The 26377-nt window shown below is 35.9% G+C and overlaps 1 long non-coding RNA gene across 3 annotated transcripts; it reads right to left on the reverse strand.

Moving 5' to 3' along the window:
- Nucleotides 1-982: 982 nt before the first annotated feature.
- On the reverse strand, nt 983-26377 carry LOC147391071 (uncharacterized). 3 transcript variants are annotated; one of them, XR_015183279.1, is made up of 4 exons: nt 26033-26377; nt 2174-3572; nt 1512-1731; nt 989-1383 (listed from the first exon to the last, which is right to left on the reverse strand). It is a non-coding gene; the product is annotated as an uncharacterized LOC147391071 (long non-coding RNA). The 3 variants fall into 3 exon arrangements; XR_015183280.1 differs by lacking the exon at nt 26033-26377 and having other exon boundaries at nt 983-1423; nt 2174-4845; XR_015183278.1 differs by lacking the exon at nt 26033-26377 and having other exon boundaries at nt 988-1383; nt 2174-4845.

The following is a 26377-nucleotide window of genomic DNA, read 5'->3' on the forward strand; positions in this document are numbered from 1 at the left end:
TTCTTCTTATTTGCAGAATGAGACATAATTACCACTAACCAGGTTCCGTTCTTGCCTCTGTGATCAGAGTTTTGCTGTTTAATAATACTCCGTTCTAAGCAGTTGATCCAATGGAACGACGCCACGTATAATAAAAATAGAATTGTATCTGCGTCTCTACACACTTGTGTGGTGTTTCTTTACACTGCATTGTTGGTCTCAAGCCTATATAAAACAGAGTTACATCAGGTTGGCAGTCTATATAAAAAATTTATCATCTCTTAACATGAATCATGACCTTTCATTTGTGTCAACTAGGGCATATTCTAGAAATGACGAACAACAATGGTTTCCTATTGTGGTGGGAAGGTAGTTAAGGATTCTTTCATCGAACTGGATGAATGCAAGTAAAGAAATTAGTCCAAGAGTGTAGTATTTGTCTCATAACTTGGAATATGAAGATTTTACAAAGTACCTTCTCGTTAAGCACTACAGAGTCTGTAAGCATTGTGATGAGAAATTCTGTGAGCAAAAAATCACTCTTGTACACCGACTAAAATAACAGGTAAGTGCTTAAAGTTAGTGATACAATGAAAATAAGTCAAAGCAACATAGCTTATTTATAATAGATAGCATTCCACCATATTCCAAGCATTGGTCATTTGGTGATACAAGGATTTCTTTTGCCTTTAATTTGCCATTGTGAATTATGTTTTTGAAACATAGCTTATTTATAATAGACAATATTTTTTTTTATCATTATTTATTTATTTATTTTTCAAAATTTTAAGAACTAGAAGACCAAAAATACAAGCCAAATCATTGGTGAGACAAGGAAGAAAAGAAAAAGCCCAGCAATGTTAAGAGATAAAGTTAACACAACAAAGATAAAGTAAATGCCTCATACCAACTTTACCCACACAGTAGACATGATTCATGAGAAGTAGTGAAGGTTGTAAAGAAAAGAAAAAAGTTATTCAGCAAAATCATTAATATATAAATCAACTTTCAAAAGTCTCACATAAAAATGGTTTACAAGCATTAATATATAAATCAATCCCTACAAACTACAATACCCATGGCACGTATGAACATGTGCTGTACATGTACAAATGTTGTTTCTACGTGTGTGAGTTTTGATGCATATTCAGGTGATGAGACGACCCAATGTTATTTGCATGTTATGATGATGGATGAAAGACATAGAGATGATGATGGTGCACAAAACTATGAGATTTTGGTAGTGGTGGTGGAGCTGTTGGTGATGGTGGTGATGGTGGGTTGAGAAAATGAGTTGTTGGTGATGATGATGGATATCAGCTTTCCCACAAGACAATCCACCTTCCACTTCTACAATCCTTGTCCTCTGAATAAAACCCATATCTGTCTGCCCTTGCCCTTGGTCTGCAACATTTATTTTACTACAAATCAAATTGGAGTCATCCTAAGAACAAATTAACCATCTATTTTACTAACCTGAAAAGGTGTCACAAAAAGAAAAATCAACATGATTGAAAAGAGAGGCGAGTCACCGTTTCTTTGCAGCCGGTTCCTTCTGAGAGTTGAAGTATACTGCTGAGACCGGAAGGCCCAATCCATTCTGAACCGCAAAGTGTCTAGTACTAAAATTGGCACGGGCATCTGGCACTCGACTCCCAACCAACATAGGACCTTTTTGCTCAAATAAAGTGAATATGTATCGGTGAATCCCAGTCAGAGGCCGAGGTCCCATGTATGGGACGACCTCTTTTCCTGCAATAGAACCCACCACAATCATTACTAATCCCTAGAAAACTAGTACTTATCTCTAGGAAATCTGTACTTTTCATCTTATCTCAACGATGGGTCTGATGGATAGCCCACACTTCTCAATTTCATATATTTAAATTAGATCATGTAGTTAGGATACTTTGTTTCTATATAAAGATTTATGAAGACTTGACACAAGCAAGGTCAAGAGACTATTTAGTTCACGTTTGAACTACACGGTCCAAGGTTGGGATGGTGCACTCTCCCAATTGAGATGAGAGAATTTAGAATGAAATTAACCTTGATTTAGTAAGACTAAAATGATACACAATTAATATAGGGACAAGATGCACCTGTGTTTCCCTGTATATGCAAAAGTTCAAATGCAGATTGCACAACAAATAAATAAGAATTAGAAGAGTAAACTAAAGTTTGTAGGACATACTTATCTATAGCCGATTGCTCGAGTTGCAAAATTCGAATTTGGAAGAAGGATCCATATCAAGAAGTCGTGTAGCCTCGGATAGAAGTCCTTCATGTGCTACATTTAAAGACCGTTTTTACCAAAATGTATTACACAATGTGTCAAACCAACCAAGCTATGGGTCCCTTTCCATTTCATTTACTTGGCTACTTCAGCATGGTTTCTCTGATACTATTTTTAGTTTGAGGGATTAATGCTTTTAAGAGAGAGAGACATTAAAAAATTAAATAAATAAAATTATTATTTTTTAGCAAAGTATCCCAAGTATCCAACGACATAGAATAAAGAACACCATACATGCACACATTTTTAAGTAAGAAAACAATGAAAATGCCTGAGGAAGAGTTCCTCTTCCTGTGGTTGGTATTCATGCACAGATTTGGTGTAGAAAAGCTTGAGGAGAAACAAAGCAAAAAAAATATCTCAAGTGAGTTTTTGTCCTCAGTACTAGGACTATCAAGCACTCTCTCCATGTTTAGGAACAATGGTTGCATTTAAGAAATCCATTTGTAACAGGCAAATAAGGTAGAATCAAAATATAGATAAAGAAAACAACTAATAGTAAGTGGGACCCAATGATGAGCTCTAACACAAGTAGCCCTTCTTGTGATTTGTTTAAAATCATATTGGTTCATAAAAAAAAATCAATAATGCAAATTAATATGCTTATATTGACAGTTGCTTCAACTCAATGTGATAAGGCTTATGATTCTAACCATGCAACGGACTGGAACCCAATTGATACCACGGAAGAATGGGTGCTGCTTAACTTCATATATGTCACTGTATGGAGATGCTTAATGTAACGAAATAATAAGTGTAAAAAATAAAAACAAAAACTGTCTCAAAGCAGAGCAAGGCCTGGCCTTGCTAACATGGCTAATTTAGACAACACACTAACCAGTGCTATGTACTCCTCCGTTCCAACAAAGGAATTTGACGCTCGCATTAATTCAGCCATAAATATTGGAGGCAATTGTTTTTTCTGTTGCTTCTTCTGTTCCTGGTTATATTGAATTAAAAGCTGAAAAGTACATCTTAGACTCATTAGTCTATGCAACAATAATACACCAAAACCAGAACCCAAATAATTGTAAAATCAAGGATACATGCCCATTGTGCTGGAGTAATACATTTTCACGTTTCAAATCCCTGTATATTATACCTGTATAAAAACAATGATTTTCCATGAAATACTCATGTTTGTTTGATGACATAAATGGGTTAATATGAACATGTTTTTAACAATCAACAAAATTCAAAATTGATTCTATCAATCACTAGTGAAACAACGAGATTGGGTTGGCATGGACCAAAGGAACACCAATCTGATGGACTGCACCGCACGCTCACAGGGAACCTGAAAACATAATCGGGGGGCTCATTGATATGTGGATCACAAAATTCTGAGAACTCTACAAAATGATAAGGTGCCACGTGGATGTAAAAGCATAAAATTCTAAAAAAGGAAACATTTTTCATCATTGATGAACACATTTTAACAATTGTTAGTACAATGGTTGAAACCTTTTTATCAGGATTCATCTAGACCATTGTTCTTTTTCTTTTGGCAACACTATTGTTGTGGACCTCTAGAGAATAATTTAGAAGATACATGTATGGCAATTTCACTACATTCATACCTATAGTTGTCACATTGATGTGGAACAGGTAGCTGATTAGCAGTCAGGTTGATCTATGTGATTTGTCCTTAGCCACATGTTTGTGGGTTAAGTGAGAAATAGCTTAATTTAGCCAAATTGAGGATGTTTGATAGTACACCACCAGTCCCACTGTTTTCTAATGTGTTGGGGCAACAGTTCATAGATCAGACACCAAGGCACCCAACCAGCCCACACTATCCTCTCTCTTTAACAAGTAGCAACAGATGTGCTACTTTCTTGCTCACAACCAGCCCTCACTATCCTCTCTCTTTAACAAGTAGCAACAGTAGCCATGTGCCATTGCCAATATCTCAGAATTTAATGGATATCTAAATCTATTATTTACTCGATTGGCTTGAAAGGAAGATAACATTTTTTAAAGGAAAATGTCATCTAAATAGTCTAGATGAAGCTAATCGTTACAAAATTTTGGAAAAAATGAAATGTTTATATCAAATCAAAGATAGTAAAGGCAAAAGAATATAAGAGAAACAGAAAGATAGACGGATTTGAGAGCAAAGCTTTTTCCACCAAAAGACTCTACTATTGCTTCGAAGTGCTGCATCAATAAAACAAGAATGTTATTGAATATACCAAAAAATGTCATTAAAACCAAGATTGAAGTATCTTGCATTGAGTTGTCAATGGTAGCTAGATACATGAAAAGGTTAAGACCAACCAGCACTCCTCATAGCACTTGTAAAAGCTCAAGCAAGTCTACAACTTGCCCTCAAAATAGAGAGGTGATGAATTCTGTACAAAGAGTCGATGGTGAGAGAGATTCTGACGGCACCTGCTGTACAATTTACCCACAGCAGAGGCCTAGAGGACTAACAATTTCAACTAGAACAGTTAATCACCAAAACGAAGAAAAGTGAGATGCGCATAGTCAAAGAACTGTCCAAGATGTTAAAGTGATTGAAATGCATGAAGAAGCGATGAAGTTCTTACAAACATTCACATGGTCGTTTATGTGGCGCCCCGCCGAACGCTAACACAAATCCCCATGTCAGATCTCGAGGTATTATGTAGCACCTCGAAATTTCGACATAGTCTTCTCTGTTTATGTTAGCATTCCAAGGCGTTCAACCTGCACCTGATAAACGACATACAATCCTGCATACATATAAAAAATAATATTAGCGGAAGCTTATATACGTCTAATAACGTACAAAAATCAGAGTGCGGAAGAAGAAGTTTATATACACGATTATAGAGGAATTTCTCACTCTAACAAAATTCCTAATGCTCAAAATAGGATCCACAAAACTACCTGGAGGAACTGACACCACTAGGGGTAATAACCCCAATACTCACCAGGTAATGGACTCTGGTCGTCTATCTGACCCACCAGATAGTCCTTACTCGCTGGTTCTATGCCCGCCTCGTCAACTGCAGGCTCTAAAGCTAAAAAAAATAGGAAGGAATGGGTGAGTAACAATGGTTACCCAGTAAGGAATAACACAATTTCTGCCAATAACCCCTCCTAGCATGAACGAATAAACATACTAAATCATTTTAACAATATAAAATTTTACATAATAAACTACGATTAACTGGTACATATAGCCAGGGATGAACAACTAAACATTTTAAAACTCACATTACATCGATTAGTAGTACTCACTATAACACTCTCTTTTTATACAAATCTAATTGATCAAATGGAAACAATAAATATGGATTTCATTTTATATATCAAAATAAGCAACAGATACATAATACACAATGGTGGAGTATTGGAATTAGAGAGTTGGGATTCACGACTGGATCGCTCTCAGTCGGGACATAATGTTACAATTCTTCTCTGGTTTTTAGATCCTGATTTTGTGGCCGGTCGCTGCACTTACCACACTTGGTTGGCCATTTATCCGGCTCAGACTGGCCGTTTGACGTGACCGTAAGCAATGGGTCTCTTTTCGATGTGTCAGAACGTTCGACTACTATAGATTGTTAGTGATCACTGACTAATCATCTTCGTCTATGCCTATCAGGCGTAGATATCATTCCCAAATATACAAACCATTCATATACGACCACCTTTACATTATAAGTTCATTGGTAAAGATAGAGAGGAATAAACCCGGATTCTAGTTGTGACTCCATTCTCATACGCATCCCATACCACGTATGAGCTTGGTGGTCCCTACCGTACATCTCAGGATAGTACACCACTCCGGATGATATGACGTACTATCCCTTCAGGCATTCACAAACTCTTTAACAGCTCACAAAATAGCTATATATATATTATTTTCATTTGAAAACAAAAGAGAAATTAACAATACAAGATTGATAATGGATATCCAGTTTCCTACCATGCAAGTGTGGCCACCCGGCCTAAAATAAATAACAAAACGGAAACGTAAACAGCGCTTCGCGCTAACAGAAAGTAAATAAACATGCAACCAGTAATATTATCCCTGGATATCTGTTCACCAACCTCACACAACACAACAACGTAAAATGCAGACATCACCCCTTGGGTGTGACTTTGACATTTTACCGTTTCACACCCTTTTTTCTTTTTTTTTTTTATTTTTACAATTTTCAATCTCTTCAATAAAATATCCATTTTCTGATATTCATGAACTCAATATGAGTTCATTGAATATTAAATCACATTTTCCAAATATAGAATTTATTTCTAACAATAATATTGAAAAAGAATACAAATTTCATATCTAAACGGGGTCCGAGTAGTGCACAAGATCCAATTTATGGAAATAACCCGTTAAATTATCCTACCCACGTATGATTTGATAAAAAATACATTTAAACATTTCAAACATGCAATTTCTGGCGTGAATTTTTAAATAACAAAAGAATTCTATATTTTGAAAATACATCCAAAATTTTTTCGATAAAATCTTAAATGTAATTTTCACAATCTACGATTACTAATAGAAATTGAGAGTTCCTTACAATCTCTAGGCGAAAGGATCAAAGCACGTGTGCGAAAATCGAGGAAATCAACACAGAAATCGAGACGGACTAAACTTCAAAGTGGCTGATTTTTGAATCTGGCCTAGTAGTTTTGAAGATCTTGACGCCATCGTCCTTTCTCTCTTCTGCGACGGATGACGATTTGACCCCGAAATCGATGAAATTCGAGGTCGAAGTTTTCGAAATCCACGTATATACGTACGGCTAATTTTGATGATACGGGTTGAAAAAGATGAGAAAAATAAAAGAATTTGGTTGGGTTATGTAGAGAATGAGGCTGCGGACGTTTCTCCCTTCTACGTCGGAAGACTATTTGACCTCGAAACGGACGAAATCCGAGTCAAAGTTTCGAAATTTTCGTATATAAATATGGTTGATTTTTGACGATATTGGATGAAAAAGAAAGTGAAATGGAAAGAAGTTGGGTGGGTTTTGTAGAGAACGCAACTGTGGATATTTTTATCTTCTGCGGTAATCGTCGAAAGTGGACTGTTTGCGAGGGATCTGAGGTGGAAGATCGGAAGAAAAAATGAATCTTTTTGTTTATTATCACGGCTGTATGGACGAGTTTGGGGAAGATGAGATAAAAAAAAATTAAAATATTATTTATATAAAATTTGGGACGAATTCGTCATTTTGTCAATTATTTTTATCGACGATAACTTGACCATCCGGACTCCAAAACTGACAAATGAATATTCTATTTCGTCTAATTTTTCTTTTCGGATCTAATGGTAAAGTCAATTTCTACAAATTATGTCTCCATAAAAAATTTACATTTTTGGCCTGAGATGACCCTTAAACTTGATGTCATTTTCGTTTTTGACGATAATTCGACTTCCTGATCTCCAAAAATGACAAATAAATAGTCCATGTTCAATAATTTTTCGTTACGAACCCAATGGTATGATCGAATCTTAACAATTATTGCTCTAACAAAAAATCACTATTTTAGCCTGGTCCGACCCGGTAATCGAGGATTTTGCAACTTTTATATTCAGACTCGCATTTGAGCGTGCTTACAGGCTAAACTATGTTTTTCGATTATTTTGAATCCAATGGTGAGGTTAGATTCCATTAAAAATAATAAAAAACATCCTAAAATTTTACCCCTAAGTCCCACTTTTAAGATTTTCTTAAAATTCTACTATTTATTTTTTCCTCGAGATACGAATTGAAAATTCGGGATTTTACATTCTCCCCCCGTAATAAAAATTTTATCCTCGAAATTAAAATCATACCTTATCGAACTTTGTCGTGATTCCACTAACATGACATTATAATAAACAACACCTATTTTCGATTACCATCTATTCTTGAGTCCCAAGTCAATCTCATTTATAACTCGTAGACTTATGTTTCTCATATTCCGTAAACCCAACACATTCATTAATTTATCACTCTAATTCAAATTCATACTCCAATCAATCCATTATTTATATAACTATAAGATAACAATCAATTCACCTTATATCACTTCCCCACCAATGTCTATCAACAACAATCCTCTGACATCTTTTCTATTCTTTATCTTTATTTCTCTCATTAATTACACCATCTATTATGTTTTACTCATACTTGTTATGAATATTATTCCTCAATGCATAGTCTTACCGCAACCACACCACTATCTTTATATTCGATTCAATATTATATTTTCTACTTATTGTGATATTTATTAAAAATCTTTATCATAACATTTATAATTTAATATCTTGCTCGAGGGGATAGATAGTACATCCCATCAACTTTAATTCGAGATATATATGTACTTCCCATTCTACATTACATCAACCAACCTACACTTCTCCTTTAAACACATCTAATAAATTTTCTTGCAAATTAACCACGTGTGTGTGTGTGTGTGTGTTTTTTTTTTTCCTTCTCATCTAAAAATTTCTTGTATAAATAAATGAACCTTACCTTATAAGAAGTGCATGTCTTGATTGCAGACCTTCTCTCTTTAGGATGGATGTGGGCACAAGCAGGTGGTAGCCGTTCTTTCTACGGAGTCATAATCTTTACGTATAGCACTTTCATTTCGATGAGTAAAAATGAGCCACGATCGAAGTCTCGAAGTGAGTACTTGTCTGTAGAAGGCATTGATCACGTAATGAGAATGATAATAATGAATTCTTCTACTGGAAGGCGATCGTGAAAGGAGAAAGCAAAAGAAGAGTAAGAGTCAACACCGAGGATAGAAAGATGAAAGGAAAAGATGATCTATCTTTTTAAAGGAGGAGAATCGATTCAAGAAGTCGTAAAGCAAGAGCTGCTTATCTAATAGTTCAGTCGTTAGGCCTCTCAAAGTTAAGCTATCTTCAATCGAAAGGAAAGATACGCGACTCCCTGCGTTGATATTCGAAGAAGTAGCTCTCGACATGAAGGATATACAATAAACACCTGCTTATCTACTAGTGTAATATACGGAGTAATTGACTAGACTATTGATATAAAGACTAGCGTACCAATTGAACATCACTTGTCTTTTCATACTTTACAATTATTCTGATACCTATTTTACAAGTTCTTAAATGATCTTCCAAAAATCTTATTCTTTCTTCGTAAGGCCTCCCAATGGTATAAATAATTTCATTACTTGACCTGTGTCAGTGGTTTCTAGCTCTAGCAAGTGTGCAAACTCTTTACAGAATTATATAATCTAGAGGAACCAATATTGAGTAAAACTCCACGTTCTAACATTATAATTAGAAATTGTACCTTCCAAAACTTTGTTGGAGACAGGTACTTTCTCCTAGGTCACAATCCTTGCTCGCGACTGTGATATAGGGCATTATTTCCTAATATGTTCCACATGACCACACGCGTAACAATGTCAATGATTTTGTCTTCGTAGATCTCTGTGGAGTAGGCAGTTGGTAGACTGGGGTTTGTAGGCTCTGAACCTACCTTGTTGATTCATTTGGCCTTGTGGGCATCATTGGAGTTCCAACTGCTATATAACTCAGCGATTGAGGAACTCTACAACTTGATAGTGGAGGAGTTCTATATTGTGGATACACTGATCCGGGAAGATTAGCCTCGAATACATCGACCTCTTGGCCGAATCTGATCTGGGAAGAAAAGAAATCTAAGGTCAACTCATTTGCCCCTTGGAGGTCTGAAACTCTATCTCCTCTCGTTTTATCCTTTAAGCTCGATTTACCGTATCTCTATAATTGGTAGTCTTAATCATCGATCTCTTGGCCCTTAGGTAGGGTTGTAGTCTTCTAAATAATCTACGGGCCTTCTGCAAATCTGTCAGGATAAGCTCGGGCGCTTATCGTGACAACCTAGTAAACATCATATCATGGTCTGTAATCGATAGATTACCCTGCACTAATCTCAAAAACTCCTGGTGTTTGATTTCTCGAGCAGTCTCGGATATAAATCTATCCTCTCGAATTCTACCCACTCAAATGATCCATTTCCCAATACATTCATCTCAAAACGTTACTAATGATTGGTATCCTCGTCGAACTAGAATGTAATCGACCATCACCCACTGATCTCTTGGGCATTACATGTCACTCAAAATCTTTCAGGTCTTCAAAACCCACTTATTGACCTCAATAAGATCGAAAAAGTCCCCAAATTTTGATAGATGTAATCGTTGAAAATTCTACAACCACATCCTTGGATTTACCTGTCCTTTGGGCTGGGGAATTCTCTTATTCTTCAAAGGCACGACCTTGTCGTAATGGTCTCTAAGTGGAATAGTATTTCCCTTTTGCGAAGAAGTCCAGCGCTTCCTCATTTCTTGGATTTAGTGGTGTGCCTTACAATCGTGGTAAGTCTTGTACCATCTCTCTCTTCCGATCGCTAGTCTTGTCTATTCGGGATGGCACGAATACGTGATCAACTTTATTAAATCTGGTGGCCTTATTGTTCCTTCAATTGGTTTGTCTAGCATCTTTTTGAGACACACATCCTTAATCGATTGATATTGACCCGAACATTGTTCTCCTTTATATCCCAATTTACCACATTCATAAAATATCACAACTCTTCTTTTCAACTGATTTAGTAGTATATATTGTTTCTTATAAAATTCTTCCATCCATTGAGTTGGTATGTCTATAATATCACACCTCACGTATGGTTATTTTTCCTATGAATTGCTAATTTCGTAATTATTTGTCTCTTATTAAATACTAATTGCCTTCCTTTTGTAGACACCCCATTTTTGCACTCTCCTGATTAATCAACTCGTCAACCCGATCGCAAAGGTTCCCAATGATGGATGTTTATTCCAATGCTTCATTTTGTTACCAGATATGTTTCAGAAATCCGGATGAGGTATCTCGAACTGACAAAACTTAGAAACCACGCTACGCTAGGTAAATACGACCCCAGAAACATAAAAATCATCATCTTGCAAACCAAAAAGAAGCTTCACGATAAAAATCACTAAAAATGACCAAATTACCAAAATACCCCTAACATCAAAACAACCCTAGAGCCTACATTACGCTTAGGAAAACTCATTCAAACACATAAAACAACAAATCGAAACCAAATAAATCATTTCACCAATTTTCACAAAATTCGACAAAATTACAAAAATACCCCTCATAAAATTCACGACCATTTCACACAAAAAAATTTCATAAATGACAAAAACCAACATTCCCATTGAATTTCTTACGAAAAACTGATTCCAAAACATCCTGGAACATTGAAAAACGACTTAAAACGTAAAAAATCCTCTCCGAGGGCAAAATGGTAATTTCACAATTTTAATAATTAAAAATTTCAAAATTAATAAATAAATCATTAAATAATATAAAGTGAAACATTAATGAAATTAATTATAAAATTTAAACCAAAAAATTGATCAATCAGGTTTTTAAGAAAAATTGTTGATGGTTCGCAAGATATTTCTTTAATGACCCCTCCATTCGGGGGTCCAAAGAATCAAAGATATAATAGAAGGGGGTTCTCCAAAAATTTAAAGTCAATCAAGCAAGACTAAAGTCAAGATATTAAAGTCAATCAAATAAGACTAAAGTCAAAATTAAAGTCAAAATTAAAGTCAATTAAATAAGACTAAAGTCAAAACCCTAAATCAAAACCCTAATCTAAACTAATTAAGTCAATCTCATAAGACTAAAGTCAAAACCTTAAAACCCTAAAGACTAAGTCAAAACCCTAATTGAAACCCTAAAAGAAACCCTAATCAAACCCTAATGCTTCTAAAAACTTTATAAATAGGAGCCTCTACACCCTATTTTCGTATCAAAGAAAAAATCCTAGAAAAAGTAGGTGAAGAAGCCTCCACAACCTCCCCAAAACCCTAATTTTGGAGCCCCAACTCCTTCCCTAACACCCCTACTCCGATTTTAGCCTAAAAAATACCCAAAAACCTCTAAAAAACATCTCAAAAATCCACAACAAATTCGAAGCACCCAGATCCAAGAAGGAGATACCTTACCTCGGAGATTAGAAATCAGATCCGGAGATAGAACGAAGTGAGGAATACGGTACAAGGAACCGTTTTCACCAGATCTGAGGGAATATCACTTTTGCAGATCGAAGGTAATATTTTTCATTATTTTTTAATCTAGGTTTATCATTAGCGATGTAGATTTATTTGGGATAAGTAGAGACCGGCAATGGCCGGGCGGGGTTGGTGCCTAACACCTTCCAACCCCGTAACATGATCCCCGGATTCAGATTTTCTATAGTAGATTAGTTCATTATCCGTTTTAGAGTCAGTTTGATTCCTAGACCATAATAACTAGGTGGCGACTCCCAAACCTCAAGGGTCAAAAGCGGATCTGCGCACCCCGCGGATCGAGGGCGCTTTCAGTGGCGACTCCACTGGGGACTATTGAGGATCAAACTTGAAAACTCCCAAGTATGGGAGCATTGCCAGGATGACCTAGTTTTTTTTTATTTAGTTGGATTTATTTTATTTATTTTTTCTGTTTATTTATTTTTTTTGTCTTGATTGTAGATGATTTTGGGTATTGCATTTTTTTTTTCCAATTAAGGATCACTTTTTGATGACCCCTAAATAATGAAAGATTCAAATTGACATATGAAAATGATGGAATGATGAAGGTTGGGACAGTAATGTTGAAACATTTTTACAAAACATTTTAGTGAGAATTAAGTCTAGGAACCTTTTAATAAAACGTAGATCTCATCGAGTAGATTAATTTAGAACTTGAGTTCACTCAATTTCGTTATCGGAAGCCTTAGATATCATCGATGCAAGTTCAATTTGTAAATCTGGAATTGTTGTTGAATGAAAGTTGGGACAGCAATGTTAAAGCGTTTTCACAAAATATTCTAGTGAGAATTAAGTCTGGGAATCTTTAGTAAAACGTAGATCTCATCGAGTAGATTAATTTAGAACCTGAGTTCACTCAATTTCATTATCAGAAGCCTTAGATATCATTGATGCAAGTTCAATCTGTAAATCTGGAATTGTTTCTGAATGAAGGTTGGGACAGCAACGTTAAAACGTTTTTACAGAACATTCTGTTGAGAATTAAGTCTAGGCACCTTTAATAAAATGTAGATCTCATCGAGTAGATTAATTTAAAACTTGAGTTCACTCGATTTCATTATCGGGAGCCTTAGGTATCATCGATGTAAGTTCGGATTGTATTTTCCAAATTCACAGAAAATTCGAATTTATCTAATGTTAGCACAATTAATGTTCCTGAGAGTGAGCTCATCTCAACCATTGTCATTCTATCATCAATGTAACATCTATTGGAATCTCGATTTATTTTGGATCACCCAAAAATAACCCTTGATTAGACCATAGACAACAAATTTATGGGCTTTTTTAATGTTGGATCAGATTAATTATTATTTGTGTTATATGCCCATATAATATGCCATGATCTCTACAGATATATTTGTGATGTGTTTGCTTTCATCTTAATTTTGATGTGATGGGTTTTGTATTATTTTCTTGATCAATATTCATTTGATATCCATATGTGATGACATAATCTGGCCCATGGGCCCATGTGTTTGAAAAAGGCCCCGGGCACACCCCACCCTGTTTTGCACATACCACATGCACGTTTACTGTTTTGCACACTTACACGTCCTATATAGCCAACGTGGCACTAGTGCGTGGCCCGATCTCTTCGGAGATGCGACGTCATTCATGAAAACCACAACTCCAGTCACGTACCTTAGGGTATATCAAACTGGGGCATCAATACCATCTAATCAGGTGATTCTGAGAGATATATTGATGCACCCAAACTGGAGAGACCTGAGCCTTTGACCTATTTGTAAGCCACACAGTCACATGTCCCGATTGTCAACGTAGTACTAGTACGTGGTCGGTCCCCTCGTGGGATGCCAAACCATTTATGAAAGCTACAACTCTTGACTCGTACCCGTAGGTATAAAAGATAGTCTAAGTATATCAATTGCACTTCTTGGTCAAAACCGGTGCCTAAGCAAGATCTTGCCCCGCTGTACCCTACTGTACGAGGGGGATAGACTACGTTTATTCTAGACGAGAGGTATTTAAGTGGGCCCTTGCTCTGCATTATGCGCCACCTCTCAACTGGAGATCGAACTGGCTGTTTTTGGCTTCAGAGAAGTGAATTGAGGTTTTAGATTATCACCTACACGGTATATCAAACCAAGTCACCACGTATCGAAAGGTATATAGGTATGCTTGGGCAAGGGTGGCCAGATAAAAATGCATTGCACGTAGTAAGCTTAGAGTCTAGAAACCTTCCCTGTAGGTCACGACTCGAACTTATCGTGGGTGTTCCCGGGTTGTTTATTGAATGAAACATTTTGATTCATGAATGTAGGTGAATGATATGAATGATGAGATCAGAATGCATGTGAATGATGAGATAAGGAATGTATGGTTGTCCTCAAGGATAAAAAATTTTGTTTCGAAAATTAAAACGGGTGCACCGACCCAATAAAAAATCCATCTCTTGCAAATGACCCAGCCCAACTCGATCCAACAATCCTGATGGACCGGGCCATTTAAATCGAAATAGAAATCAAATTTTCAAAGAAGAAAAATAGTTTACAAAGGGAAAGTATTTTCCAAAATAAATGTTTTCTAGAAAAAGTGTTATTCTTTAGAAAAAATGTTTTCTAAGAAAAAACGTTTTCCAAAAAATATTTTCCATAAGAACAAGATTTTCCAAGAGAAAATGCTTTCCAAATAAAAAACTATTTTTCAGAGAAAAAATGTTTTCCAAAAGAAAATATTTTCCAAAAGAAAAGAAAATTCAGAAAAAAATGGTTTACAAAAAAATCTAGTTTTGAATGAAAAATTATTGAAATATGTTTGTGGAAGTTGTTATTCAATGAAAACATTATTTGTCAATATTTTTCAAGAGTGCAATAAAATTATTTTTGTGAATAATCATTACATTAATGAATTGTTTAATGGATTGGTGCACAAATTTAATAAAATCTCAGGGTTCATTTAAAATGTTATCAAGGGGGTTACACTGAAATTGGTTAAATTCACCTTCAAAGAGGTTTAAGGGTTATCATTGTGTCTAAGCTCAATCGTCCATCGTCTAGCTAGGGTTGTAAATCCGGTCAGTTAGAGTAAACGTCAATATCAAATCAACAGTCAGAAATGACCTCAACATCGTCCAGTTGTTCTTTAAAGATCATAGTGTTTCAATCCTGCCGGTTATAAGCAATATCTCAGTCCTCAGTCCTAATCAAACTCGTGTGGGTACTTGTCTTGAGTTTTCATGAGTCATTTGGGTTAGCTCGAGTCATTTTTTCCAACAAGGTCATGTCTTCCTTAGATTGAGTCTACTCTTTCCTATTGAGTCAAGTTAGTTCATCGAGTCTATAGAGGTGTCTGTTGTCCCATCTGAAATTAATCGGATAAAGAAAATTTTTGAATACCTCGAGCGCATTAACGAATTAACTAATAATTTGATAGATTTCGTTTCTGAACAAGAAGATAAGAGTCGGGCTCAACCTTTAATCGAGAAAGTAAAGGTCTTTGACCTTGAAATAAAAAATAATTCCTAAAGAGATTCAAATAGAAATCATCTTATCCCTAAAGGAACACGAGGGGATAATGAATTTATTCAAAATTTTCAAAAGACTTGTTCGTGTGATCATATGAGGGTATGTTAGGTACAAGCTTGGGTGTTGTTCAACACGAAATAGATACTCGTCTATATCGATGGAATTAAAAAAGATGTTATAAAATGTATCAGCACTATCCTTACTACATCTTGAGTTTCAAATCACATATTATCAGTCGATATGGGGGTACCTTTTGAACTGATCTCTGATAATGGGTCGTACTTCAAAGCATAATCATTACTCTATGTTTAAAGTTGAAGATCCGGAAGCACAAATCATCCCCCTACCGTCCTCAGATCAATGGAACGGTTGAAGCAGTTAGTAAGAGTCTCAAGACTATCATCAGGAAAATGTGTCAATCACATCAAGATTGGTCAGAAAAATTATCATTCACGCTATGGACATATCGAACTTCAATTCGATCCTCTACTGGAGCTACTCCCTACGCCTTAATGTATGGCATGGAAGCAGTCTTGCCAGTTGAAATAGAAATTTCGTCTCTCAAGGTCTTGTTGGAAAATCATTTGTTAGAAACAGATTGGGTTCATCAGCAGTATGAAGAATTAAACTTGATCGAAGAAAACGAGTTAAAGCCCTATACCATGTGCGAGCTTATTCAAGAAGAGTCACTCGTGCATTTGACAAAAAGGTCAAAGCTCATCATTTACAAGTCAAGGATTTAAGTATCAGACTTCAAAGAAAATTAAACACTCCTCCTCGACTATAGGAGAAAGTCTGAACCCAATTGGAGAAATTCATTCATTAAGGAAATACTGTCTGGAAAAATCGTCAGACTTCAAGATCATGATGGAAGTGAACTACCAGAGTCAACCAACCTTGACCGGATCAAATGGTACTACATTTAAGGAGGCCATCTTTGGCCGAATCAATTTTCCTGCTACCCAGTTCATTATGTCCTTTCTCAGCCCTTTGCATCTTTTTCAAAAAAAAAAATAATGCCTTTTTCTTTCTCAGCCCGATCACCTAACCTAGGGGAGGGAAAATCCGAACTACGTTTTGGTCTGATCCCAAAAATTTGGGGTACGTAGGCAACCTGAGAAGTTACTTCAGGCCCGACCACATCAAAATAAAAAAATAGATTCCCTGACAAGAAAAAAATCTAAAAAGAAAAAAATTCAAAAGAAAAAGAAATATCTTCAAAATAGGGAAGAAAATTCAAAGCAAAATAAAAGAAATGCCACACAAGGGGCATTTGGGTTTTGAGCCTCAAAATCCCTTTTACTTTATGCCTAGTCCCAAGCCTACCTATAAAAATCCTCCTAAGTACCGTGTGAAAAGGTCAAGGAGGGTAGTAGAACATGATCAGACAGCAATTCTAGAAGGTCAAATGAAAAGAAAAAGATAAAAAAATGATGAAGCCTGCTAAGTTGAAAACCCGAAAAGGGCGACTTAGGCAAAAATTAAGGCAAGCTCGCAAAGTTGAAAATCTGAAAGGACAACTTTGGCAACAATCAGAGCCAAGAAAAAAGAAAAAGCTCGTTAGATCGAAAACCTGAAAAGGCGATCTAGGCAAAAGTTAGAGCAAGCTCGATAGATTGAAAACCTGAAAAGGCGATCTAGGCAAAAGTTAGAGCGACAAAGAAAAACAGAAGAAAATCCTAAGTTGAGAGTAGTTCGAGCTGAAACATCAGAAGTCCGAATAATCAAGTTCAATACTCAAATTAAACCAGGCATAGATTCAGAAGCCACAAGTATCTTATCTACGATCGATCTGAAAATTCTTACTTCCCCAAGTGAACCAATGGAGAGAAGGGTGAATTCTAGGATGAATCTCAAAAGGAAATATTTTGTTCTCTTGAGCCTGACTCAAAATCTTCAATAAAATTAATCAAAATTAAAAGTTGGATCTTTATTGCGCTTGTGGTAATCGAATATTTCAAACCTTCATACAAGGGGCATTTTTCTTTTTCCTCTAAATTATGTAATTTCCCTCCTTATACCAGGGGCATTTTTTAATGATGTGTTCAATTATTTTCAATGCCATGTTTATTGTCCAACTAGGGACATTTTGTTTTTGGAGCAATGTTAATCTTAAAAACCTCAAACTTAAGGTTACCCTTTTGATAACAGTTCTTCAAAAAAACTCTTGAGGTTCAAAAGAAATAAAAACTCAGGTTTTAAATTCATAAAACTTTTGAATAAATCCTTGAGGTTCAAACAAAAGCACTTCGGATCTCACATTTGACTGTGTCCAGAGATCAACTAATATGGTATTCCCAGATCCAATCATTCTTGGATTCGATCATTTCTCTTCCAGATTCAGTCTTCCAGATTTATTCAATTCACTCTGATCAGTCTTTTCCAAATTCATTCATTCTTTCCCAAAAGTCCTTCATTCCTTCGCCAATTTTGCTCAGTTGTCGCCAAGGGTTATCTTGGATTTTGCTCAGTTACCGCCAAGGGTTAGCTTGGATTTTGCTCAGTTGCCGCCAAGGGTTATCTTGGATTTTGCTCAGTTGACCCTTGGATTTTGCTCAGTTGCCGCCAAGGGTTAGCTTGGATTTTGCTCAGTTGTCGCCAAGGGTTGTCTTGGATTTTGCTCAGTTTCCGCCAAGGGTTAGCTTGGATTTTGCTCAGTTGCCGCCAAGGGTTAACTTGGATTTTACTCAGTTGCCGCCAAGGGTTATCTTTGATTTTGCTCAGTTGCCGCCAAGGGTTAACTTGGATTTTGCTCAGTTGCCGCCAAGGGTTATCTTGGATTTTGCTCAATTTCCGCCAAGGGTTATCTTGGATTTTGCTCAGTTACCGACGAGGGTTTACTCGGAATTATGATCAATTTATGCTCAATTATGCTCAGTTTATGTCTAATTTATATTCACTTTGCGCTTAGATTTTACTCAAATTTACCTCAAATTTTTGAGTCCACACACTTGCACAGTTGTTACATCAGTCAAGGAGAATTTTTTAAAAATTCAAGGATCTGACGTTACCAGTGAGAGCTCGCGCTCAAGGACCTGACAACCTTTTAGTTCGGGGAGAGTTTACGCTCAAGGATCCGAACGCCCAGACGAATTGCTAAATCAGACTGCAAAATGAACTGTCACTAGCTTTGGCATTCGGATATCGCACTATCTACCGAAATAGATTTGCTATCTAGTTTACTTCAACCCTCTGCCAAAGAGGGGCATCTGTAGACACCCCATTTTTGCACTCTCCTGATTAATCAACTCGTCAACCCGATCGCAAAGGTTCCCAATGATGGATGTTTATTCCAATGCTTCATTTTGTTACCAGATATGTTTCAGAAATCCGGATGAGGTATCTCGAACTGACAAAACTTAGAAACCACGCTACGCTAGGTAAATACGACCCCAGAAACATAGAAATCATCATCTTGCAAACCAAAAAGAAGCTTTACGATAAAAATCACTAAAAATGATCAAATTATCAAAATACCCCTAACATCAAAACAACCCTAGAGCCTACATTACGCTTAGAAAAACCCATTCAAACACATAAAACAACAAATCGAAACCAAATAAATCATTTCGCCAATTTTCACAAAATTCGACAAAATTATGAAAATACCCCTCATAAAATTCACGACCATTTCACACAAAAAAATTTCATAAATGACAAAAACCAACATTCCCATTGAATTCCTTACGAAAAACTGATTCCAAAACATCCTGGAACATTGAAAAACGACTTAAAACGTAAAAAATCCTCTCCAAGGGCAAAATGGTAATTTCACAATTTTAATAATTAAAAATTTCAAAATTAATAAATAAATCATTAAATAATATAAAGTGAAACATTAATGAAATTAATTATAAAATTTAAACCAAAAAATTGATCAATCAGGTTTTTAAGAAAAATTGTTGATGGTTCGCAAGATATTTCTTTAATGACCCCTCCATTTGGGGGTCCAAAGAATCAAAGATATAATAGAGGGGGGTTCTCCAAAAATTTAAAGTCAATCAAGCAAGACTAAAGTCAAGATATTAAAGTCAATCAAATAAGACTAAAGTCAAAATTAAAGTCAATTAAATAAGACTAAAGTCAAAACCCTAAATCAAAACCCTAATCTAAACTAATTAAGTCAATCTCATAAGACTAAAGTCAAAACCCTAAAACCCTAAAGACTAAGTCAAAACCCTAATTGAAACCCTAAAAGAAACCCTAATCAAACCCTAATACTTCTAAAAACTTTATAAATAGGAGCCTCCACACCCTATTTTCGTATCAAAGAAAAAATCCTAGAAAAAGTAGGTGAAGAAGCCTCCACAACCTCCCCAAAACCCTAGTTTTGGAGCCCCAACTCCTTCCCTAACACCCCTACTCCGATTTTAGTCTAAAAAACACCCAAAAATCTCTCAAAAACATCTCAAAAATTCACAACAAATTCGAAGCACCCAGATCCAAGAAGGAGATACCTTACCTCGGAGATTAGAAATCAGATCCGGAGATAGAACGAAGTGAGGAATACGGTACAAGGAACCGTTTTCACCAGATCTGAGGGAATATCACTTTTGCAGATCGAAGGTAAGATTTTTCATTATTTTTTAATCTAGGTTTGTCATTAGCGATGTATATTTATTTGGGATAAGTAGAGACCGGCAATGGCCGGGCGGGGTTGGTGCCTAACACCTTCCAACCCCGTAACATGATCCCCGGATTCAGATTTTCTATAGTAGATTAGTTCATTATCCGTTTTAGAGTCAGTTTGGTTCCTAGACCACAATAACTAGGTGGCGACTCCCAAACCTCAAGGGTCAAAAGCGGATCCGCGCACCCCGCGGATCGAGGGCGCTTTCACCTTCCATTTGGCTTCGAGGTGGTGATGGTTGTATTATTCATATTTCCTCTCTAAACTTGATATGAGACTTAGCCATCTGTCTCATTAATGACATTAGCTGTGCTATTAGGTCAGTGGTTTGATCAAAACGTGTCTTGTCTCTATTACGTTTCGACCTCTGCCTCGTCCACTCCTCTCGCTTATGTTCATCTGTATTAAGGCACTTATCAAAAGAAGGCCAAAACTGCTTTTACGCAACCAAGAATTACTACCGCAGCCTGGAACTTAGTAATGGACTCCATTTCCATTACTAACAGAACAAACCTAGAATCCTATCCTAGGCTTACTAGGCTCTATAGACATCTAGATACAGAAAAACTCATAATTCCAATACGAAATTATTAATGAGCTCGGATACCGAATTCCTAGTGACACTCTATGATTATCGCTTTAATATATGTGGTATCAGCCAATTCTCTAAAACATAGCAGATCTGTATCCCATACGGATCTAATGCTATGCTCTGATACCATCTGTGGCGTCCCGCCGAACGCTAACACAAATCCCCATGTCAGATCTCGAGGTATTATGTAACACCTCAAAATTTCAGCATGATCTCCTCTGTTTATGTTAGCATTCCAAGGCGTTCAACCTGCACCTAATAAACGACATACAATCCTGCATACATATACAAAATATAATACTAGCGGAAGCTTATATACGTCTAATATCGTACAAAAATCAAAGTGCGGAAGAAGAAGTTTATATACACGATTATACAGGAATTTCTCACTCTAACAAAATTCCTAACGCTCAAAATAGGATCCATAAAACTACCTGGAGGAACTGACACCACTAGGGGTAATAACCCCAATACTCACCAGGTAATGGACTCTGGTCGTCTATCTGACCCACCAGATAGTCCTCACTCGCTGGTTCTATGCCCGTCTCGTCAACTGTAGGCTCTGAAGCTAAAAAAAATAGGAAGGAACGGGTAAGTAACAATGGTTACCAAGTAAGGAATAACACAATTTCTGCCAATAACCCCTCCTAACATGAACGAATAAGCATACTAAATCATTTTAACAATATAAAATTTTACAGAATAAACTACGATTAACTAGTACATATAGCCAGGGATGAACAACTAAATATTTTAAAACTCACATTACATCGATCAGCAGTACTCACTATAACATTCTCTTTTTATACAAATCTAATTGATCAAATGGAAATAATAAACATGGATTTCATTTTATATATCAAAATAAGCAACAGATACATAATACACAATGGTGGAGTATTGAAATTAGAGAGTTGGGATTCACGACTGGATCGCTCACAGTCGGGACATAATGTTACAATTCTTCTCTGGTTTTTAGTTCCTGATTTTGTGGCCGGTCGCTGTACTTACCACACTTGGTTGACCATTTATCCGGCTCAGGCTGGCCGTTTGACGTGACCGTAAGCAATGGGTTTCTTTTCGATGTGTCAGAACGTTCGACTACTATAGATTGTTAGTGATCACTGACTAATCATCTTCGTCTATGCTTAGCAGGCGTACATGTGATTCCCAAATATACAAACCATTCGTATACGACCACCTTTACATTATAAGTTCACTGGTAAAGATAGAGAGGAATAAACCCGGATTCCAGTTGTGACTCCATTCTCATACGCGTCCCATACCACGTATGAGCTTGGTGGTCCCTACCGTACATCCCAGGATAGTACACCACTCCGGATGATATGACGCACTATCCCTTCAGGCATTCACAAACTCTTTAATAGCTCACAAAATAGCTACATATATATATTATTTTCATTTGAAAACAAAAGAGAAATTAACAATACAAGATTGAGAATGGATATCCAGTTTCCTACCATGCAAGTGTGGCCACCCGGCCTAAAATAAATAACAAAATGGAATCGTAAAGAGCACCTCGTGCTAATAGAAAGTAAATAAACATGCAACCAGTAATATTATCCCTGGATATCTGTTCACCAACCTACACACAACACAACAACGTAAAATGCAGACATCACCCCTCGGGTGTGACTCTGACATTTTACCGTTTCATACCCTTTTTTCCTTTTTTCGATTTTTACAATTTTCAATCTCTTCAATAAAATATCCATTTTCTGATATTCATCAACTCAATATGAGTTCATTGAATATTAAATCACATTTTTCAAATATAAAATTTATTTATATTAATAATATTGAAAAAGAATACAAATTTCATATCAAAACGGGGTCCGAGTAGTGCACAAGACCCAATTTATGGAAATAACCCGTTAAATTATCCTACCCGTGTATGATTTGATTAAAAATACAATTAAACATATCAAACATGCAATTTCTGGCGTGAATTTTTAAATAACAAAAGAATTCTATAATTTGAAAATACATCCAAAATTTTTTCGATAAAATCCTAAATGCAATTTTCAAAATCTACGATGACTAATAGAAATTGAGAGTTCCTTACAATCTCTAGGTGAAAGGATCGAAGCAAGTGCGTGAAAATCGAGGTAATCGGCACGGAAATCTAGATGGACCGAACTACGAAGTGGCTGATTTTTGAATCTGGCCTAGTGGTTTTGAAGATTTCGACACCGTCGTCCTTTCTCTCTTCTGCGACGGAGGACGATTTTACCTCGAAACCGATGAAATTTGAGGTCGAAGTTTTCGAAATCCACGTATATACGTACGGCTGATTTTTGACGATACGGGTTGAAAAAGACGAGAAAACGGAAGGAATTTGATAGGGTTATGTAGAGAATGAGGCTGCGGACGTTTCTTCCTTCTACGTCGGAAGACGATTTGACCCCGAAACGGACGAAATCCGAGGTCAAAGTTTCGAAATTTCCGTATATAAATACGGTTAATTTTTGACGATATTGGATGAAAAAGAAAGTGAAATGGAAAGAAGTTGGGTGGGTTTTGTAGAGAACGCAGCTGCGGATCTTTTTCTCTTCTGCGACGATCGTCGAAAGTGGACTGTTTGCGAGGGATCTGAGGTGGAAGATCGGAAGAAAAAACGAATTTTTTTGTTTATTATCGCGGCTGTATGAACGAGTTTGGGGAGGATGAGATAAAAAAAAATTAAAATATTATTTATATAAAATTTGGGACGAATTCGGCATTTTGTCAATTATTTTGATCGACGATAACTTGACCGTCTGGACTCCAAAACTGACAAATGAATATTCTATTTTGCCTAATTTTTCGTTTCGGATCTAATGGTATAGTCAATTTCTACATATTATGTTTTCATCAAAAATTTGAATTTTTGGCCTGAGGTGACCCCTAAACTTAATGTCATTTTCGTTTTTGACGATAATTCGACTTCCTGATATCCAAAAATGATAAATAAATAGTCCATGTTCAATAATTTTTTGTTACGAACCCAATGGTATGATCGAATCTTAACAATTATTTCTCTAACAAAAAGTCACTATTTTAGCCTGGTCCGACCCGGTAATAGAGGATTTTGCAACTTTTATATTCAGACTCGCATTTGAGCATGCTTACCCGCTAAACTATGTTTTTCGATCATTTTGAATCCAATTGTGAGGTCAGATTCCATTAAAAATAATCAGAAATATCCTAAAATTTTACCCCTAAGTCCCACTTTTAAGATTTTCTTAAAATTCTACTATTTATTTTTTTCCTCGAGATACAAATTGAAAATTTGGGGTTTTACAGTTTAGGTCCATATAAATGGGTGTTCCGTCAGTCCATATAACCCAATCTCAACATACATACATAAGTAAGTAAGTATATGTATGTATGCCTTAATTATCGCTTTTCGTTAGACAATCCTCTGTTTCATTTGCATCCCTTAATATATTACACACAAGGTTATCCCCCTAACAAACTCTCTTAAATTTACGAGCTTTTTACATTTCATGGCAAAACTTAATTTTAACATTTTGTTTTTTTTTCTTTATTTCCTTGTATTAAAATAAATTATTTATTAATGCTATAATAGTAGCGAATTTTAACTTTTTTGAGGTTGTGCACGATGGATCGACCAATAAAGAGAGGCTTCATTTCAGAGAAAGAATTATAAAAGAAAAAACTATTATAAATTACTAATATTTCAGATGGATTAAGATACTAAACAACACACTCAAACCTTTTTAGCACTTACCAATGTGCTAATGCATTAGACCACACTAGCTGAAATAAAATAAAATATTTAAACAATTGATTGGAGAAACAAGATTCATTACAAGCACACAAGGCATCGTGCATACTGCACATGGCAACTCTATGAGAGCCAATTGAGGCCTCTAAAGTCTCCACAACAACCTCCATCACAAGCATACAAGGTAAACTACCCATTGCCTTCTCCCTTACTTCAACACAAGAATAATCAAGCAAATAACAACCTACTTAGGACAGAAACAGTTGCTGAGAGACTCAACTACAGACCACCAAACCATCTATGAACGCATCGTTGTCTTCACCTTATCCCAATTACAGTGGAGTCACTCGGTCATCTACACACTAGAAAGGGAAATGGGTAGTACCACTATTGCCAACATTAGCTGGATCTATTTCCAAATTATTTGAAAATAACATTGGTCCACACTAGTGTTTATCACAGTCCATTTCCATCCTGTATTGTACGTCTCCACATCCATAACACAAGCTTCCTTTAATTTGAAGTTAATAGACCACTTACACAGATAAATTAACAAACCACTTACGCAGGTAAATTTAGCTAATGTTAACATTAGCATTTATGATATTAGATTCATTAAGATGAACTTTAAGTTAAAATCAAGAATCATTTTGCATTAATCCACATCAGCATGTATGATATTAGTCCAGACTCCAAAATACATCCAAATAACAAAGACATGGAGGCCTCATTAGTTTATCCAAGCCAATAGCCACAGTTGACATTGAAACATCAACATGGTATTATGACTCACAAACTCAACCAACATAATATTTAAAATGCAAATTTAACAGAATGGATGGGGAACATAGGAAATTTTAAATTTATAAACATTTATAAACATCAACAGATCTACCAGTTTTAGACTTCATTGATATTTTTATCAAGTTGAACAGAAAAAAAAATAGAAGTAGAACTTGAAAGTACATTAAATCTATCAAAGTTATATAAGTAGAAAGTGAAACATCAACATCATGTAACTCAAGATGAGTCGATTATCAGATCAGGTTTACTTCAGAGTTCAGATAAAGCAAGAAGTGTAGAAAACAAGTGTTAATTAATCGATTTTCTGGATAAAATCTCTACAGTTGGTTCAAAAAATTGCATTCATCTCGAAATGAATTAGCAACACCAATGTAACACAAAATGATTTTTTAGGAGTTTTTTTAAGGGTTTTTGAGAGAGACAGACTTACAAATGAGATTTGGAGTCGTTTGATCGGTGGCACTGATAAGTGAGCTTCAATTCTTAGGGTTTCCGACTTGATCTCTGATTTCTTCTTCGATTTGAGCTCTGAGAGACTAAAAATCCATTGATGAAGTGAAAAGAGTTTGTTTGGTGAGAGAGATTGAGAGATCGTTTGATGAGTAAGATTGAGATCGTTTTCCCTCTCGATCGCTCGGTGTTCGATTGAAATGGTTGATCGAACCAAATCGAAATGGGAGTTCTTCTTGCGTAACCAGACTCGTTTTCCCTGAGATAGCTGAGAAGGAAGTCTGTTGGATGTTTTAATTTTTTTTTATTAAAAAAAAAAAATTCG

The sequence above is a fragment of the Akebia trifoliata genome, chromosome 11 (assembly GCF_017979445.1).
Source record: "Akebia trifoliata isolate Shusen 1 chromosome 11, ASM1797944v1, whole genome shotgun sequence".
In the NCBI taxonomy this organism is placed as follows: domain Eukaryota; kingdom Viridiplantae; phylum Streptophyta; class Magnoliopsida; order Ranunculales; family Lardizabalaceae; genus Akebia; species Akebia trifoliata.